We start from the raw sequence: 19,719 nt of genomic DNA on the forward strand, positions 1-19,719 counted from the left end.
CAAGTCTTCCCAACGGTTCTACTTGGCACAAACACTAATTAAAGACAAAAAACACAACCAAAACATAGGGAAGATAAATTATTTATTACTAAACAGGAGCAAAAATAAAGGAATAAAAATAACATTGGGTTGCCTCCCAACAAGCGCTATCGTTTAACGCCCCTAGCTAGGCATAACAAGCAAGAATAGATCTAGGTATTGCCATAATAGTATGATAGATTATTAAAACTCATTTAATATTCTCTACGTTCGGCAGAAAGTTTTCTTTGAGGCAAGCAAAAGTAATCAAAAGAGCTAAATTTAATGGGACAGAAGTCCCCAAGATCAACCTTGGGAGGTATAGGTTCCTCCTTTGGTCCTTCATATTGCACAACCAATTCATCATTATAAGCATTCTTTTGACAGAACTTTGTGAGCCTATATTCAAGAGAATATCCTAGTTCATCATTTCAAATAGCCAAATCATCATTAAGTTCAGAAATTCTATCAACTAAAACATTTGTAGGAACCCTTTTTCTAAGATTTTCATTGAAAGCAACATAATCTAGAGATTGAAAGAGCATGATTTCTTCTTGATCAAAGAGGATAGCCTCTATGGGAGGACGGCTGGCGTCCACCCTATAATGTGCAAAGATTTCTTTGGCCTCTTTTTTTATGAATCTAAACTCATGAGCCAAAAATATAGTAGCGGCACGCTTAACAGAAGAATGCTCAATATTAGAAAATTCCTGGAAAATCCTTTGTATAGAAGGATGCATGTGCATAAATTGTCTTTCAAGTTCAACTACAAGCATGGCAATAGCGTCCGCAAGACTACTAGTTCTATGAAGGATAGAACTACCCATAGAAGGTAAAGTACCAGCACAAGTAAAGAAATCTTGAATAACTCCATTTCCGATAATATTACCACTATCAACACGGAATCTTTTTATATGTGAGATAGTGGGTTCTTTAGTAGGAGCATCAGAATTATTATTGACAATAGTTTCCCCAATTTCAGACATAGAGTCAGAAGGTAAAGTGTGACGCCCAGATAATTAGGCTACAGTAACCCCACGTTAACGATGCCACGCCACCTCAGATTACTGTTGATAATCTCGTGTTAGTTCAAAACGATTCATATTCAAAATTTGAATTTAAGTTAAACAATTAAAGTTTTCAAAAGTCGAAACTAAATTGTTCCTAATGTGTCTAATAATCCTTAGTAAATATTGGTGGATAAATTATCTTTTAATAAAATATTTTAATGCACTAAAGTAATAGAAATGACATAAAAACAATTAATTAGATGCCTTTTATAAAGTTATAGTAATAAAACTAAATTAGTAGTGTGCCAAAATAATTGTGGCAGTGGACTAATTAGTAATACTAATTTAGGTGCTGACTGGGTATTTTATAAAACTAAAATAAAAGAAACTTTAAATGAAAACATTAAAGAAAATAAGTAAAAAAAAGAAAAAAAAGGAAAAGCAAACCCCCCATACTGGGCTTCGGCCCAGCAGGCCACCAACCCAAGTGGGCAAAGGCCCAACCGGCCGGCCCACCCCACTCCCTTAACCCCCTGGTGCCGAAACCCTAGTCACCGACACCCCCCACTTCCCATACTCGCGCCCCCACTCTCCCTCCCCCCAATCCACTCCTGGATCGGGATCGAGCCCCCCCCCCACGTCTCTCTTGTTCTCCCCCACCCTTGCTGGATCTGGATCGAGACCGATCCCCTCCCCCTCAGTGCTCGTTCTGGATCGGGGCACGGAACCGCCGTCGCCAGCCACGATCGCCGGAGCCACCCCCCCCCCCCGTCTACCTCCACCTCATCGGACGCCTCTACATCATCTCGTCCCCGCCGCCCGAAGCTCCTCCGCCCCGACCCGACGCCGTCGCCCGTCGTCGTCGGACCACCTCGTTGGGACGCCTTCGTCGCCCGCTTCCTCGTCCTCCTCCTCGACGGCCTCACCAGGCCTCGTCGTCCCCTTCTCTCCTTGCACGTGAGGACCCCTTCTCCTTCCCTCCTCTGCCCTCGCTCCCGCACGGTCCCCATCCTCGTCCTCGCTCGCCTGGGGCACACTCGAACCCGCGGTCACCGCGCCCCCGTCTGTCCCGCGCCGCGTCTCGCTGCCGTCGTCGCCCCGTTCCCCTCCGCGCGGGCGCTCGCGCTCACGGCGCGTCGACCACGCCCGTCCATCACGGCGCCCACCATGTTCACTGGCCGCGCTCGCGGGCCTCTGGCCGTGCCAGTTGTCGCGCGTGCTCGCCCAGCCGCAGCCCAGTGCGCGCCCGCTCACACCACCGCACCTCGCTGTGCCGCCCCGCTCCGGCCACTGTCACCGGCGCCGGGCCAGGCGCCGCCCCCCTTCACCCGTTGGCCGCAGCGCCCTGCCGGGCGGGCTGGAGCCTGAGAACTGCCACCCACGACCCGTTAAGGCCCCTGTCCGAATGACAAGTGGGACCCGCCCCAGAAAACGATTAAAAAAAGTAATAATAAAAAGAATTAAAATTAACTAATTAATTAAGCGGCTTAATTAACTTAACTTTAGTTAACCTGCTAGTTAACTAATTAAACTATAATTAGGTAAATAAGAGAATGACAGGGGGCCCCACCCCTGTTGACCAGTCAAGCTTTGACCGGTCAACTGGGTCCCCCTTGGCCCACCTGTCAGCCTCTGGGTACACATCTGTGTACACAAAGCTGGGTACTTGTAGCATTTTAGCTTCTATTTCAAATTAAAATAAATTAAAAAAATGATTAAAACTTTGAAAATTAATAATAAATAATCCATAACTCGGATGAAAATACTTTGTACATGAAAGTTGCTCAGAATGACGAGACGAATCCGGATACGCAGTCCGTTCATCCGCCACACACCCCTAACCTATCGAACTCGCAACTTTCCCCCTCTGGCTCCTCTACCCGAAAACGCGAAACACCGGGAATACTTTCCCGGATGTTTCCCCCCTTAACCGGTACCACCTCATACCACGTTAGGGCACACCTAGCACCGCTCATTGTCACGTCACGCATCGTCGTGTTTATGTTTGCATTGTATTCATTGTTTCTTCCCCCTCTTATCTCCGGTAGACTACGAGACCGACGCTGATGCCACCGAGTACGACTACGTCACCAACGACCCCTCCTTGTCTGAGCAACCAGGCAAGCCCCCCCTTTGATCACCAGATATCGCCTACTCTTCTCTATACTGCTTGCATTAGAGTAGTGTAGCATGTTACTGCTTTCCGTTAATCCTAATTTGATGCATAGCCTGTCATTGCTGCTACAGTCATTGATACCTTACCCGCAATCCTAAATGCTTAGTATAGGATGCTAGTGTTCCATCAGTGGCCCTACACTCTTGTCCGTCTGCCATGCTATACTACTGGGCTGTGATCACTTCGGGAGGTGATCACGGGCATATACTATAAACTTTACACTGTTACATTACCTGTGATACTGTTCGGAGTTGGGGCTGAAGGGGCAGGTGGCTCCATCCCGGTAGAGGTGGGCCTGGGTTCCCGACGGCCCCCGACTGTTACTTGGTGGCGGAGCGACAGGGCAGGTTGAGACCACCTAGGAGACAGGTGGGCCTGGCCCTATTCGGCGTTCGCGGATATTTAACACTCTTAACGAGATCTTGGTATTTGATCTGAGTTGGCTACGAGCCTATACGCACTAACCATCTACGCAGGAGTAGTTATGGGTATCCCGATGTCGTGGTATTAGCCGAAGCACTTCAGACGTCAGCGACGGAGCGGCGCGCGCCGAATTGGACTGGAACGCCACTAGGCTAGGTCTGCTTTCGGCCGCGTACGCAACGTGCAGGTGTGCTATGGGCGATGGGCCCAGACCCCTGTGCGCTTAGGTTTAGACCGACGTGCTGGCCTCTCTGTTGAGCCTAGGTGGGGCTGCGACGTGTTGATCTTCCGCGGCCGGGCATGACCCAGGAAAGTGTGTCCGGCCAAATGGGATCAAGCGTGCTGGGTAAGTTGGTGCACCCCTGCAGGGAAGTTAATCTATTCGAATAGCCGTGATCTTCGGTAACAGGACGACTTGGAGTTGTACCTTGACCTTATGACAACTAGAACCGGATACTTAATAAAACACACCCTTCCAAGTTCCACAGACAACCCGGTGATCGCTTTTCCATAGGGCGACGAGGGGAGGATCGCCGGGTAGGATTATGCTATGCGATGCTACTAGAGATGCTACTTGGAGATGCTACTTGGAGATGCTACTTGGAGGACTTCAATCTACTCTCTTCTACATGCTGCCAGACGGAGGCTGCCAGAAGCGTAGTCTTCGATAGGAGTAGCTATCCCCCTTTTATTCTGGCATTATGCAGTTCAGTCCACCGATATGGCCTCCTTACACATATACCCATGCATATGTAGTGTAGTTCCTTGCTTGCGAGTACTTTGGATGAGTACTCATGGTTGCTTTCTCCCCCCTTTTTTCCCCTTTCCTTTCTTTCTGGTTGTCGCAACCAGATGCTGGAGTCCAGGAGCCAGACGTCACCGTCGACGACGACCCCTACTACACCGGAGGTGCCTACTACGTGCAGCCCGCTGACGACGACCAGGAGTAGTTAGGAGGATCCCAGGTAGGAGGCCTGCGCCTCTTTCGATCTGTATCCCAGTTTGTGCTAGCCTTCTTAAGGCAAACTTGTTTAACTTATGTCTGTACTCAGATTTTGTTGCTTCCGCTGACTCTTCTATGATCGAGCACTTGTATTCGAGCCCTCGAGGCCCCTGGCTTGTATTATGATGCTTGTATGACTTATTTATGTTTTTAGAGCTGTGTTGTGATATCTTCTCGTGAGTCCCTGATCTTGATCGTACACGTTTGCATGCATGATTAGTGTACGATTGAATCGGGGGCGTCACAAGTTGGTATCAGAGCCAACTGCCTGTAGGAATCCCCCTTTCCAACTCCTTGGCCGAAGTTGAGTCTAGTCATTACAAAACTTTTACTAACATGGCTGTGCGGCCCATGGGCCCACGTCGCCATTGGGTGGTACTAGGATCTTTTACTCCTCGATCTATACTCTGGGACTCTTAACTCTTTTCTATTCGGGTTTAAATGGTTTTACTAACTCTAACATTAGGATCTCGTGATCACTTCCTCCCGGAGGGCATCTTAGTACAGATGATCGCCTACTGCACCAGGAGATTCCGAAGATACTTTATAGTGTTCTCTCAAGACCTTGTGTCATCGCTTTTTGCATACCCTACCACTGTTATATCCTTAGGGATAACCGTATACACTTGTCAGTCTTACGTTCAACCCCATTGATCTTGTTAATACAAGATGCCTCGAACTGCTCTTGTTATTCCGATAATCCTTTGAGTTTACCGCCTTGTATTTCTTGCCCCATGAATACCCCTACGGATAATTTTCCCACACTTATCGAGTATCCGCTCAACCCTAGTTGATTCATGTATTTCAGAAAGGTCTTCGAAATACTATTCGATCTTCCGAAAGTCCTCAGCAGGTTATTGCCCTTGAAATTATCGCTTGTTGCATTATGGTTAATCCCATAAGCATAATAATCTTATTGACATCCTTTGTCACTATCATTTTTAGTCCATTGATTCAATAAGTTGTGAATGCTCACAATCATCAGTCGAATCCTAGGATTATCCTTCCGGCTCAGATGACATTTGGATATGAGCCGGTTCTCGCCAATTAAATTGTAGTCAATTGTGCCTCTGGTCTATCCAACTTATCCATCTTTAATCAGAGCATTACTTCTGATCCTTCGATTTGGATTCATAATTCCTTTGCATTTATGCTTCGAATTAGTCAGATGATTCTATAACCTGATGCCTTTGCATTCTTCCCATTGTATGGGTAACATCTTGATTAATCCTTGCCTCTTTATCTGAATGGTTGGGTACTTGCTCTCCTACCCTGTATGCCATGTTCTGCTTGCCCATGAGAAGGATATACTCCTAATAATTGTGTGTAATCACAATTTTTCTTTCCATTGGTCTGTTTAATCTGATAATCACGGTTTCCTTTCCATTCTTTTGTTTAACATTTCCTGTAATTTGACTTAACTGAGCAGAGATAATTCCCTGCTTAGGTAAGCACCTTGTTGTACCACTCTGTTTGTAAGACCCTGTTACTATTGTTGATGACATTCCGGTAACCACCGATGGGTGATAGCTTGCCAATTGATTTGCCTCGTTCAACAAGCAGGAAAATTGCTCTATTCGTTCCCCGTCCTTGGTACCGACATTGCTGCCGGCATAGCTGACAAGCTATTCACTGACATGCCTCCCTGTCGTGGCTGTGCAAGATGTCACCACCCTTCCTACTTTCAACCCACATGGTGGGCCCATAACCCACAGGTCCACTGGATCGAAACCTGACTCTTCGTTACAACCCGGATTCTAATGTGTCCTGTGCACTTGGCTTCGTATGTGATTCACAAGCTAAAATCTATACCATTATTCATCCTGGAATCAAACAGCATGTTATTCTCGTTGTTCAAACCACCATTCCAGCTTCTGTGTAGTCATCGAATGATTGCCTACCCGTTTGAAACTTTGGTACCATCGTATATTGCACTCAACGAATTCACGGTAATACAACTCGCGGGGTACCTTGTGTATTTCCCATTGAGTTCACCGTCAGATGCCCAGCTTTGTGGAGATGCATTCTTCCGGAGTTTTTCCCCTTGGTCGCGTTCGTAGCACGATGGAGATCCCGAAGAAAGGATGACGACTTGATCATGGTGCCTTGAAGCAGAGAAATGAAGACATCAACGAAAGGGATCAACCTCTTTGAAAGGGCAGCCAAGACTGAGAAGACTCGTTAGAATTTCGTAACCAGAACTTTCCCCCTTACTTCCCCCTTAAATCTCGGGACGAGATTTCTTGTAGTGGAGGAGAATTGTGACGCCCGGATAATTAGGCTACAGTAACCCCACGTTAACGATGCCATGCCACCTCGGATTACTGTTGATAATCTCGTGTTAGTTCGAAACGATTCATATTCAAAATTTGAATTTAAGTTAAACAATTAAAGTTTTCAAAAGTCGAAACTAAATTGTTCCTAATGTGTCTAATAATCCTTAGTAAATATTGGTGGATAAATTATCTTTTAATAAAATATTTTAATGCACTAAAGTAATAGAAATGACAGCAAAAACAATTAATTAGATGCCTTTTATAAAGTTATAATAATAAAACTAAATTAGTAGTGTGCCAAAATAATTGTGGCAGTGGACTAATTAGTAATACTAATTTAGGTGCTCACTGGGTATTTTATAAAACTAAAATAAAAGAAACTTTAAATGAAAACATTAAAGAAAATAAGTAAAAAAAAGAAAAAAAAGGAAAAGCAAACCCCCATCACTGGGCTTCGGCCCAGCAGGCCACCAACCCAACTGGGCAAAGGCCCAACCGGCTGGCCCACCCCACTCCCTTATCCCCCTGGTGCCGAAACCCTAGTCACCGACACCCCCCACTTCCCATACTCGCGCCCCCACTCTCCCTCCCCCCGATCCACTCCTGGATCGGGATCGAGCCCCCCACCCCCCCCACGTCTCTCTTGTTCTCCCCCACCCTCGCTGGATCTGGATCGAGACCGATCCCCTCCCCCTCAGTGCTCGTTCTGGATCGGGGCACGGAACCGCCGTCGCCAGCCACGATCGCCGGAGCCCCCCCCCCCCCCCCGTCTACCTCCACCTCGTCGGACGCCTCTACATCATCTCGTCCCTGCCGCCCGAAGCTCCTCCGCCCCGACCCGACGCCGTCGCCCGTCGTCGTTGGACCACCTCGTTGGACCGCCTTCGTCGCCCGCTTCCTTGTCCTCCTCCTCGACGGCCTCACCAGGCCTCGTCGTCCCCTTCTCTCCTTGCATGTGAGGACCCCTTCTCCTTCCCACCTCTGCCCTCGCTCCCGCACGGTCCCCGTCCTCGTCCTCGCTCGCCTGGGGCACACTCGAACCCGCGGTCACCGCGCCCCCGTCTGTCCCGCGCCGTGTCTCGCTGCCGTCGTCGCCCCGTTCCCCTCCGCGCGGGCGCTCGCGCTCACAGCGCGTCGACCACGCCCGTCCATCGCGGCGCCCACCATGTTCACTGGCCGCGCTCGCGGGCCTCTGGCCGTGCCAGTTGTCGCGCGCGCTCGCCCAGCCGCGGCCCAGTGCACGCCCGCTCACACCACCGCACCTCGCTGTGCCGCCCCGCTCTGGCCACTGTCACCGGCGCCGGGCCAGGCGCCGCCCCCCTTCACCCGTTGGCCGCAGCGCCCTGCCGGGCGGGCTGGAGCCCGAGAACTGCCACCCACGACCCGTTAAGGCCCCTGTCCGAATGACAAGTGGGACCCGCCCCAGAAAACGATTAAAAAAAAGTAATAATAAAAAGAATTAAAATTAACTAATTAATTAAGCGGCTTAATTAACTTAACTTTAGTTAACCTGCTAGTTAACTAATTAAACTATAATTAGGTAAATAAGAGAATGACAGGGGGCCCCACCCCTGTTGACCAGTCAAGCTTTGACCGGTCAACTGGGTCCCCCTTGGCCCACCTGTCAGCCTCTGGGTACACATCTGTGTACACAGAGCTGGGTACTTGTAGCATTTTAGCTTCTATTTCAAATTAAAATAAATTCAAAAAATGATTAAAACTTTGAAAATTAATAATAAATAATCCATAACTCGGATGAAAATACTTTGTACATGAAAGTTGCCCAGAATGACGAAACGAATCCGGATACGCAGTCCGTTCGTCCGCCACACACCCCTAACCTATCGAACTCGCAACTTTCCCCCTCCGGCTCCTCTGCCCGAAAATGCGAAACACCGGGAATACTTTCCCGGATGTTTCCCCCCTTAACCGGTACCACCTCATACCACGTTAGGGCACACCTAGCACCGCTCATTGTCACGTCACGCATCGTCGTGTTTATGTTTGCATTGTATTCATTGTTTCTTCCCCCTCTTATCTCCGGTAGACTACGAGACCGACGCTGATGCCACCGAGTACGACTACGTCACCAACGACCCCTCCTTGTCTGAGCAACCAGGCAAGCCCCCCCTTTGATCACCAGATATCGCCTACTCTTCTCTATACTGCTTGCATTAGAGTAGTGTAGCATGTTACTGCTTTCCGTTAATCCTAATTTGATGCATAGCCTGTCATTGCTGCTACAGTCATTGATACCTTACCCGCAATCCTAAATGCTTAGTATAGGATGCTAGTGTTCCATCAGTGGCCCTACACTCTTGTCCGTCTGCCATGCTATACTACTGGGCTGTGATCACTTCGGGAGGTGATCACGGGCATATACTATAAACTTTACACTGTTACATTACCTGTGATACTGTTCGGAGTTGGGGGCTGAAGGGGCAGGTGGCTCCATCCCGGTAGAGGTGGGCCTGGGTTCCCGACGGCCCCCGACTGTTACTTGGTGGCGGAGCGACAGGGCAGGTTGAGACCACCTAGGAGACAGGTGGGCCTGGCCCTATTCGGCGTTCGCGGATATTTAACACTCTTAACGAGATCTTGGTATTTGATCTGAGTTGGCTACGAGCCTATACGCACTAACCATCTACGCAGGAGTAGTTATGGGTATCCCGATGTCGTGGTATTAGCCGAAGCACTTCAGACGTCAGCGACGGAGCGGCGCGCGCCGAATTGGACTGGAACGCCACTAGGCTAGGTCTGCTTTCGGCCGCGTACGCAACGTGCAGGTGTGCTATGGGCGATGGGCCCAGACCCCTGTGCGCTTAGGTTTAGACCGACGTGCTGGCCTCTCTGTTGAGCCTAGGTGGGGCTGCGACGTGTTGATCTTCCGCGGCCGGGCATGACCCAGGAAAGTGTGTCCGGCCAAATGGGATCAAGCGTGCTGGGTAAGTTGGTGCACCCCTGCAGGGAAGTTAATCTATTCGAATAGCCGTGATCTTCGGTAACAGGACGACTTGGAGTTGTACCTTGACCTTATGACAACTAGAACCGGATACTTAATAAAACACACCCTTCCAAGTTCCACAGACAACCCGGTGATCGCTTTTCCACAGGGCGACGAGGGGAGGATCGCCGGGTAGGATTATGCTATGCGATGCTACTAGAGATGCTACTTGGAGATGCTACTTGGAGATGCTACTTGGAGGACTTCAATCTACTCTCTTCTACATGCTGCCAGACGGAGGCTGCCAGAAGCGTAGTCTTCGATAGGAGTAGCTATCCCCCTTTTATTCTGGCATTATGCAGTTCAGTCCACCGATATGGCCTCCTTACACATATACCCATGCATATGTAGTGTAGTTCCTTGCTTGCGAGTACTTTGGATGAGTACTCATGGTTGCTTTCTCCCCCCTTTTTTCCCCTTTCCTTTCTTTCTGGTTGTCGCAACCAGATGCTGGAGTCCAGGAGCCAGACGTCACCGTCGACGACGACCCCTACTACACCGGAGGTGCCTACTACGTGCAGCCCGCTGACGACGACCAGGAGTAGTTAGGAGGATCCCAGGCAGGAGGCCTGCGCCTCTTTCGATCTGTATCCCAGTTTGTGCTAGCCTTCTTAAGGCAAACTTGTTTAACTTATGTCTGTACTCAGATTTTGTTGCTTCCGCTGACTCTTCTATGATCGAGCACTTGTATTCGAGCCCTCGAGGCCCCTGGCTTGTATTATGATGCTTGTATGACTTATTTATGTTTTTAGAGCTGTGTTGTGATATCTTCTCGTGAGTCCCTGATCTTGATCGTACACGTTTGCATGCATGATTAGTGTACGATTGAATCGGGGGCGTCACAAGTTGGTATCAGAGCCAACTGCCTGTAGGAATCCCCCTTTCCAACTCCTTGGCCGAAGTTGAGTCTAGTCATTACAAAACTTTTACTAACATGGCTGTGCGGCCCATGGGCCCACGTCGCCATTGGGTGGTACTAGGATCTTTTACTCCTCGATCTATACTCTGGGACTCTTAACTCTTTTCTATTCGGGTTTAAATGGTTTTACTAACTCTAACATTAGGATCTCGTGATCACTTCCTCCCGGAGGGCATCTTAGTACAGATGATCGCCTACTGCACCAGGAGATTCCGAAGATACTTTATAGTGTTCTCTCAAGACCTTGTGTCATCGCTTTTTGCATACCCTACCACTGTTATATCCTTAGGGATAACCGTATACACTTGTCAGTCTTACGTTCAACCCCATTGATCTTGTTAATACAAGATGCCTCAAACTGCTCTTGTTATTCCGATAATCCTTTGAGTTTACCGCCTTGTATTTCTTGCCCCATGAATACCCCTACGGATAATTTTCCCACACTTATCGAGTATCCGCTCAACCCTAGTTGATTCATGTATTTCAGAAAGGTCTTCGAAATACTATTCGATCTTCCGAAAGTCCTCAGCAGGTTATTGCCCTTGAAATTATCGCTTGTTGCATTATGGTTAATCCCATAAGCATAATAATCTTATTGACATCCTTTGTCACTATCATTTTTAGTCCATTGATTCAATAAGTTGTGAATGCTCACAATCATCAGTCGAATCCTAGGATTATCCTTCCGGCTCAGATGACATTTGGATATGAGCCGGTTCTCGCCAATTAAATTGTAGTCAATTGTGCCTCTGGTCTATCCAACTTATCCATCTTTAATCAGAGCATTACTTCTGATCCTTCGATTTGGATTCATAATTCCTTTGCATTTATGCTTCGAATTAGTCAGATGATTCTATAACCTGATGCCTTTGCATTCTTCCCTTTTCTGGTTGAGTAGCGATACTCACATCAGATCCTTTGTGGACCGTCAAGTCCCTTGTTGGATTATTATCCGACAGTGTCCTTCATATTCAATCACCTTATGAGTTCTTCCCCTGATACATAATGCCTTTGGTAAATTGTATCCTCTGCTTGGCCAACCATGCTCTGCTTTTGAGCTTGTGTATTTACTTTTGAAACTTATGGTATATGTTACTAAGATGCCCTGATGGGTTGAACCTATGCCTTCCTTAATCTGTGTGAACCCAAAAGTTTTCCAAGGTTCATACTCCTCTGGTAATTCACCAGGTAGGTCTTTGCACTCAAATCATTTTTTAGAGTAGTGAATGAAAGGTTATGCATTGAAGAAGTGGGAGTCGACCTTGAACTTTGTGTTCATGCCCATGGACACGATGTAGATCTTATCATGGAAGCTTCTCTTAAAGTAATTATCCCCTTGGTATAAGTTCATCTTATATCTGGGTTTTGATCTTTTACAATCGTGGTTCCGACCATAATTACTTCCTTTGATTCCATTTCTCAGACAAGTAAAAGTGCTTGCCTTCTATAGATCAATACACCCCACTTCAACCTTTAATTTGATATGCCTTCGAGTATTATCTCCCTAGTATCTCGTGGATATCATGCCATTGCACTACATCTTATGAATTTGTGCGGAGTAATACCTTCCCCTATCATAGTCACTCCGTGAGTTCTGGGTTATCGTCAACCGAGAACACCAAATAGTGAATCGAGTCCGCATGGTGATTTGACAACTCTTAGTAATCTTCATTGCTTACGAGTTTAATACTCCATCATGTCATTCCTAGCCTTATCAGCTACATCATTATCGTGCTAAATTTAGCTGTACTATCTGGTTCTTCCTGGAGCACAAATTTTGACGGTGAGCTAATCTTACGTCGATTTTCCTCGTCATATCATTTCACCTTGAACAACAAGCTTGATTTCAAGTTTGTGTTGTACCCATGGCTCCAATAACCTTTTGCTTCATAATTCCTTTAACTTGATGTCATCGCCGATGCATTACATCTTCGTGGAGCCTCTCGACAAAATTTGTCGTGATCATCATCAACATCTTGACTCCTTCCTAGATATCAATTGAATTCATGATGAGAAATACCATCCTTGCCCTCGATGATTTGTGTTGTCATCGACCACTTTAATGCCTCCCCTCCAACACAAACTTGTTCGTGTTCTGTGTTATACCTTGAATTCCTTGCTATCCAGCCTTTGCTCTTAATTACCTTGGAGTATTACCATCTCTTTTTGTCAAGAATGTGGTGAGAATTTCACCACCTCTTAAAAATTCTTGATATAATAATAATTCTCGCCATCTCCGTTCATTCCTTGGACCCCGTATTGTTTTTTTAACCGGAATACCGACAATTGAGCTATGACGTGTGAATTCAAAACTTCTAGCAACCCTATTGCTTTGAATTTAATGGTCGATAGTTCATTCTTAGACTATTGGTTATGGAATCACCATTTTAACATTGATCATGCTACCTAACCCCATATTTCGGGTGCACCTTTCAACCATTGTTTAATTGTGGATGTTTTTCTCGAACATACATCATTATATCATTTGATGTGACAATTGATATCTCCTTCTTCACATAATTGTGGAAGTCCATCTTTTGAAAATCTCGGTGAATTGTCGCTGAGTTCATCAGCTACCTCCTCTTCCTCTCTTTGATTTAATGAGGAACTCTTGTTTCGGGACTCGCTTCCATTGTACATTTCCCGAGAATCTTGCCAGGTCATCTCGTCAATTTGTTTTGCACCTTTTCTTCTCGGACATCCTGAGTCTGAGGTATCCTAACACCAATCAGATCTGAACCTCGGTCGGATATGATGGTTGGAGCATATTTCCAAGAGTTATAACATTGGTCCTTGTATGACCCGGTAAGGTGATGGCATGCCTAGCACACTTGACCGGAGGACCTATTCTTATAGTATCCTCTTTAGCAATGTTACCCATTCTTTCATGAGGAAATTGTAAAACTTATTCTACAAGTTGTTCCTGATGGATCCTTTACATATCCAAAGTTAGACCCTTGATTGAAACACCATATCATTGCTACCTCGAAGCATGACTATGATACCCCGCTCATCAACAAGGACATTGGAGGCGCGATGCTAAATGTTTCTTGGTCAGTTATCCAAACACCATTGTATGGGTAACATCTTGATTAATCCTTGCCTCTTTATCTGAATGGTTGGGTACTTGCTCTCCTACCCTGTATGCCATGTTCTGCTTGCCCATGAGAAGGATATACTCCTAATAATTGTGTGTAATCACAATTTTTCTTTCCATTGGTCTGTTTAATCTGATAATCACGGTTTCCTTTCCATTCTTTTGTTTAACATTTCCTGTAATTTGACTTAACTGAGCAGAGATAATTCCCTGCTTAGGTAAGCACCTTGTTGTACCACTCTGTTTGTAAGACCCTGTTACTATTGTTGATGACATTCCGGTAACCACCGATGGGTGATAGCTTGCCAATTGATTTGCCTCGTTCAACAAGCAGGAAAATTGCTCTATTCGTTCCCCGTCCTTGGTACCGACATTGCTGCCGGCATAGCTGACAAGCTATTCACTGACATGCCTCCCTGTCGTGGCTGTGCAAGATGTCACCACCCTTCCTACTTTCAACCCACATGGTGGGCCCATAACCCACAGGTCCACTGGATCGAAACCTGACTCTTCGTTACAACCCGGATTCTAATGTGTCCTGTGCACTTGGCTTCGTATGTGATTCACAAGCTAAAATCTATACCATTATTCATCCTGGAATCAAACAGCATGTTATTCTCGTTGTTCAAACCACCATTCCAGCTTCTGTGTAGTCATCGAATGATTGCCTACCCGTTTGAAACTTTGGTACCATCGTATATTGCACTCAACGAATTCACGGTAATACAACTCGCGGGTACCTTGTGTATTTCCCATTGAGTTCACCGTCAGATGCCCAGCTTTGTGGAGATGCATTCTTCCGGAGTTTTTCCCCTTGGTCGCGTTCGTAGCACGATGGAGATCCCGAAGAAAGGATGACGACTTGATCATGGTGCCTTGAAGCAGAGAAATGAAGACATCAACGAAAGGGATCAACCTCTTTGAAAGGGCAGCCAAGACTGAGAAGACTCGTTAGAATTTCGTAACCAGAACTTTCCCCCTTACTTCCCCCTTAAATCTCGGGACGAGATTTCTTGTAGTGGAGGAGAATTGTGACGCCCGGATAATTAGGCTACAGTAACCCCACGTTAACGATGCCATGCCACCTCGGATTACTGTTGATAATCTCGTGTTAGTTCGAAACGATTCATATTCAAAATTTGAATTTAAGTTAAACAATTAAAGTTTTCAAAAGTCGAAACTAAATTGTTCCTAATGTGTCTAATAATCCTTAGTAAATATTGGTGGATAAATTATCTTTTAATAAAATATTTTAATGCACTAAAGTAATAGAAATGACAGCAAAAACAATTAATTAGATGCCTTTTATAAAGTTATAATAATAAAACTAAATTAGTAGTGTGCCAAAATAATTGTGGCAGTGGACTAATTAGTAATACTAATTTAGGTGCTCACTGGGTATTTTATAAAACTAAAATAAAAGAAACTTTAAATGAAAACATTAAAGAAAATAAGTAAAAAAAAGAAAAAAAAGGAAAAGCAAACCCCCATCACTGGGCTTCGGCCCAGCAGGCCACCAACCCAACTGGGCAAAGGCCCAACCGGCTGGCCCACCCCACTCCCTTATCCCCCTGGTGCCGAAACCCTAGTCACCGACACCCCCCACTTCCCGTACTCGCGCCCCCACTCTCCCTCCCCCCGATCCACTCCTGGATCGGGATCGAGCCCCCCACCCCCCCCCCACGTCTCTCTTGTTCTCCCCCACCCTCGCTGGATCTGGATCGAGACCGATCCCCTCCCCCTCAGTGCTCGTTCTGGATCGGGGCACGGAACCGCCGTCGCCAGCCACGATCGCCGGAGCCACCCCCCCCCCCGTCTACCTCCACCTCGTCGGACGCCTCTACATCATCTCGTCCCTGCCGCCCGAAGCTCCTCCGCCCCGACCTGACGCCGTCGCCCGTCGTCGTTGGACCACCTCGTTGGACCGCCTTCGTCGCCCGCTTCCTTGTCCTCCTCCTCGACGGCCTCACCAGGCCTCGTCGTCCCCTTCTCTCCTTGCATGTGAGGACCCCTTCTCCTTCCCACCTCTGCCCTCGCTCCCGCACGGTCCCCGTCCTCGTCCTCGCTCGCCTGGGGCACACTCGAACCCGCGGTCACCGCGCCCCCGTCTGTCCCGCGCCGTGTCTCGCTGCCGTCGTCGCCCCGTTCCCCTCCGCGCGGGCGCTCGCGCTCACAGCGCGTCGACCACGCCCGTCCATCGCGGCGCCCACCATGTTCACTGGCCGCGCTCGCGGGCCTCTGGCCGTGCCAGTTGTCGCGCGCGCTCGCCCAGCCGCGGCCCAGTGCACGCCCGCTCACACCACCGCACCTCGCTGTGCCGCCCCGCTCTGGCCACTGTCACCGGCGCCGGGCCAGGCGCCGCCCCCCTTCACCCGTTGGCCGCAGCGCCCTGCCGGGCGGGCTGGAGCCCGAGAACTGCCACCCACGACCCGTTAAGGCCCCTGTCCGAATGACAAGTGGGACCCGCCCCAGAAAACGATTAAAAAAAAGTAATAATAAAAAGAATTAAAATTAACTAATTAATTAAGCGGCTTAATTAACTTAACTTTAGTTAACCTGCTAGTTAACTAATTAAACTATAATTAGGTAAATAAGAGAATGACAGGGGGCCCCACCCCTGTTGACCAGTCAAGCTTTGACCGGTCAACTGGGTCCCCCTTGGCCCACCTGTCAGCCTCTGGGTACACATCTGTGTACACAGAGCTGGGTACTTGTAGCATTTTAGCTTCTATTTCAAATTAAAATAAATTCAAAAAAATGATTAAAACTTTGAAAATTAATAATAAATAATCCATAACTCGGATGAAAATACTTTGTACATGAAAGTTGCCCAGAATGACGAAACGAATCCGGATACGCAGTCCGTTCGTCCGCCACACACCCCTAACCTATCGAACTCGCAACTTTCCCCCTCCGGCTCCTCTGCCCGAAAATGCGAAACACCGGGAATACTTTCCCGGATGTTTCCCCCCTTAACCGGTACCACCTCATACCACGTTAGGGCACACCTAGCACCGCTCATTGTCACGTCACGCATCGTCGTGTTTATGTTTGCATTGTATTCATTGTTTCTTCCCCCTCTTATCTCCGGTAGACTACGAGACCGACGCTGATGCCACCGAGTACGACTACGTCACCAACGACCCCTCCTTGTCTGAGCAACCAGGCAAGCCCCCCCTTTGATCACCAGATATCACCTACTCTTCTCTATACTGCTTGCATTAGAGTAGTGTAGCATGTTACTGCTTTCCGTTAATCCTATTTTGATGCATAGCCTGTCATTGCTGCTACAGTCATTGATACCTTACCCGCAATCCTAAATGCTTAGTATAGGATGCTAGTGTTCCATCAGTGGCCCTACACTCTTGTCCGTCTGCCATGCTATACTACTGGGCTGTGATCACTTCGGGAGGTGATCACGGGCATATACTATAAACTTTACACTGTTACATTACCTGTGATACTGTTCGGAGTTGGGGGCTGAAGGGGCAGGTGGCTCCATCCCGGTAGAGGTGGGCCTGGGTTCCCGACGGCCCCCGACTGTTACTTGGTGGCGGAGCGACAGGGCAGGTTGAGACCACCTAGGAGAAAGGTGGGCCTGGCCCTATTCGGCGTTCGCGGATATTTAACACTCTTAACGAGATCTTGGTATTTGATCTGAGTTGGCTACGAGCCTATACGCACTAACCATCTACGCAGGAGTAGTTATGGGTATCCCGACGTCGTGGTATCAGCCGAAGCACTTCAAACGTCAGCGACGGAGCGGCGCGCACCGAATTGGACTGGAACGCCACTAGGCTAGGTCTGCTTTCGGCCGCGTACGCAACGTGCAGGTGTGCTATGGGCGATGGGCCCAGACCCCTGTGCGCTTAGGTTTAGACCGACGTGCTGGCCTCTCTGTTGAGCCTAGGTGGGGCTGCGACGTGTTGATCTTCCGCGGCCGGGCATGACCCAGGAAAGTGTGTCCGGCCAAATGGGATCAAGCGTGCTGGGAAAGTTGGTGCACCCCTGCAGGGAAGTTAATCTATTCGAATAGACGTGATCTTCGGTAACAGGACGACTTGGAGTTGTACCTTGACCTTATGACAACTAGAACCGGATACTTAATAAAACACACCCTTCCAAGTTCCACAGACAACCCGGTGATCGCTTTTCCACAGGGCGACGAGGGGAGGATCGCCGGGTAGGATTATGCTATGCGATGCTACTAGAGATGCTACTTGGAGATGCTACTTGGAGGACTTCAATCTACTCTATTCTACATGCTGCCAGACGGAGGCTGCCAGAAGAGTAGTCTTTGATAGGAGTAGCTATCCCCCTTTTATTCTGGCATTCTGCAGTTCAGTCCACCGATATGGCCTCCTTACACATATACCCATGCATATGTAGTGTAGTTCCTTGCTTGCGAGTACTTTGGATGAGTACTCACGGTTGCTTTCTCCCCCCCCTTTTCCCCCTTTCCTTTCTTTCTGGTTGTCGCAACCAGATGCTGGAGTCCAGGAGCCAAACGTCACCGTCGACGATGACCCCTACTACACCGGAGGTGCCTACTACGTGCAGCCCGCTGACGACGACCAGGAGTAGTTAGGAGGATCCCAGGAAGGAGGCCTGCGCCTCTTTCGATCTGTATCCCAGTTTGTGCTAGCCTTCTTAAGGCAAACTTGTTTAACTTATGTCTGTACTCAGATTTTGTTGCTTCCGCTGACTCGTCTATGATCGAGCACTTGTATTCGAGCCCTCGAGGCCCCTGGCTTGTATTATGATGCTTGTATGACTTATTTATGTTTTTAGAGCTGTGTTGTGATATCTTCCCGTGAGTCCCTAATCTTGATCGTACACGTTTGCATGCATGATTAGTGTACGATTGAATCGGGGGCGTCACATAAAGGACTGGCCATAACGACAAGCAAAGAAACTAACACACACGCAAACAAAAAGCAAGCGGGCAAAAAGAGGCAAATAGAGAGGGAGGATAGAGAAAGAGAGGGCGAATAAAACGACAAGGGTGAACTGGGGGAGAGAAAAACTGTAGCGACCCAACCTGAAACGGTCAAGTCTCTATGCTTCAGTGTCATCCCTGGATCGGTAATGCTGACACACACAGTACTCGAGGATTTATAACAGAGTAGCAATCACACACTTATTACATCGAATGTCTCAAAAGCGAACTTAATACAATAAATATGGCTTAAGGCCATCTAATACGGTAACAGCGGAAGGCTTGGAAGATAAAGTGAGTCCACCTACTCCAACGGCATAGCTGAGCTGCACGGCAACGACCTAATGAACCTTACTCCTTGTCTGAAAAGTCTGCAACATAATACGTTGTAGCCCGAAAATGGGTCAACACATGGAATATGCTGGCAAAATAACACAGTAGAGCAAGAACAGAATAATCCTATCACTACATGCATATTTGGCTGGTGGAAAGCTATACGGTTATAGTTTTGCGAAAAGCCAATTTTTCCCTACAACAAAGGAATATATATTAATTTAACTATCATGGTAGTAGAAACATCATTGAGAAGGTTCCTCCAACTCAATCCCAATTGAGGTAATTAACAACCCGACAATATTATTTTAGAGTGATGAGATACTTAAGATACTCCAAGTACTAGATACTCAAGATTGTCCATAACCGGGGACACGGCTAACCATGATTAGTTTATACACTCTGCAGAGGATTGCGCACTTTTCCCCACAAGACTCGATCTCCTCTGTTGGTTTTCTCGCACTATAGGGTGTTTGAGAAATGGATGACCAAGACACAGTCTTTCAGAAACATTAACTCTC

Source organism: Triticum aestivum, chromosome 3A, assembly GCF_018294505.1.
Source record: "Triticum aestivum cultivar Chinese Spring chromosome 3A, IWGSC CS RefSeq v2.1, whole genome shotgun sequence".
Lineage (NCBI taxonomy): Eukaryota > Viridiplantae > Streptophyta > Magnoliopsida > Poales > Poaceae > Triticum > Triticum aestivum.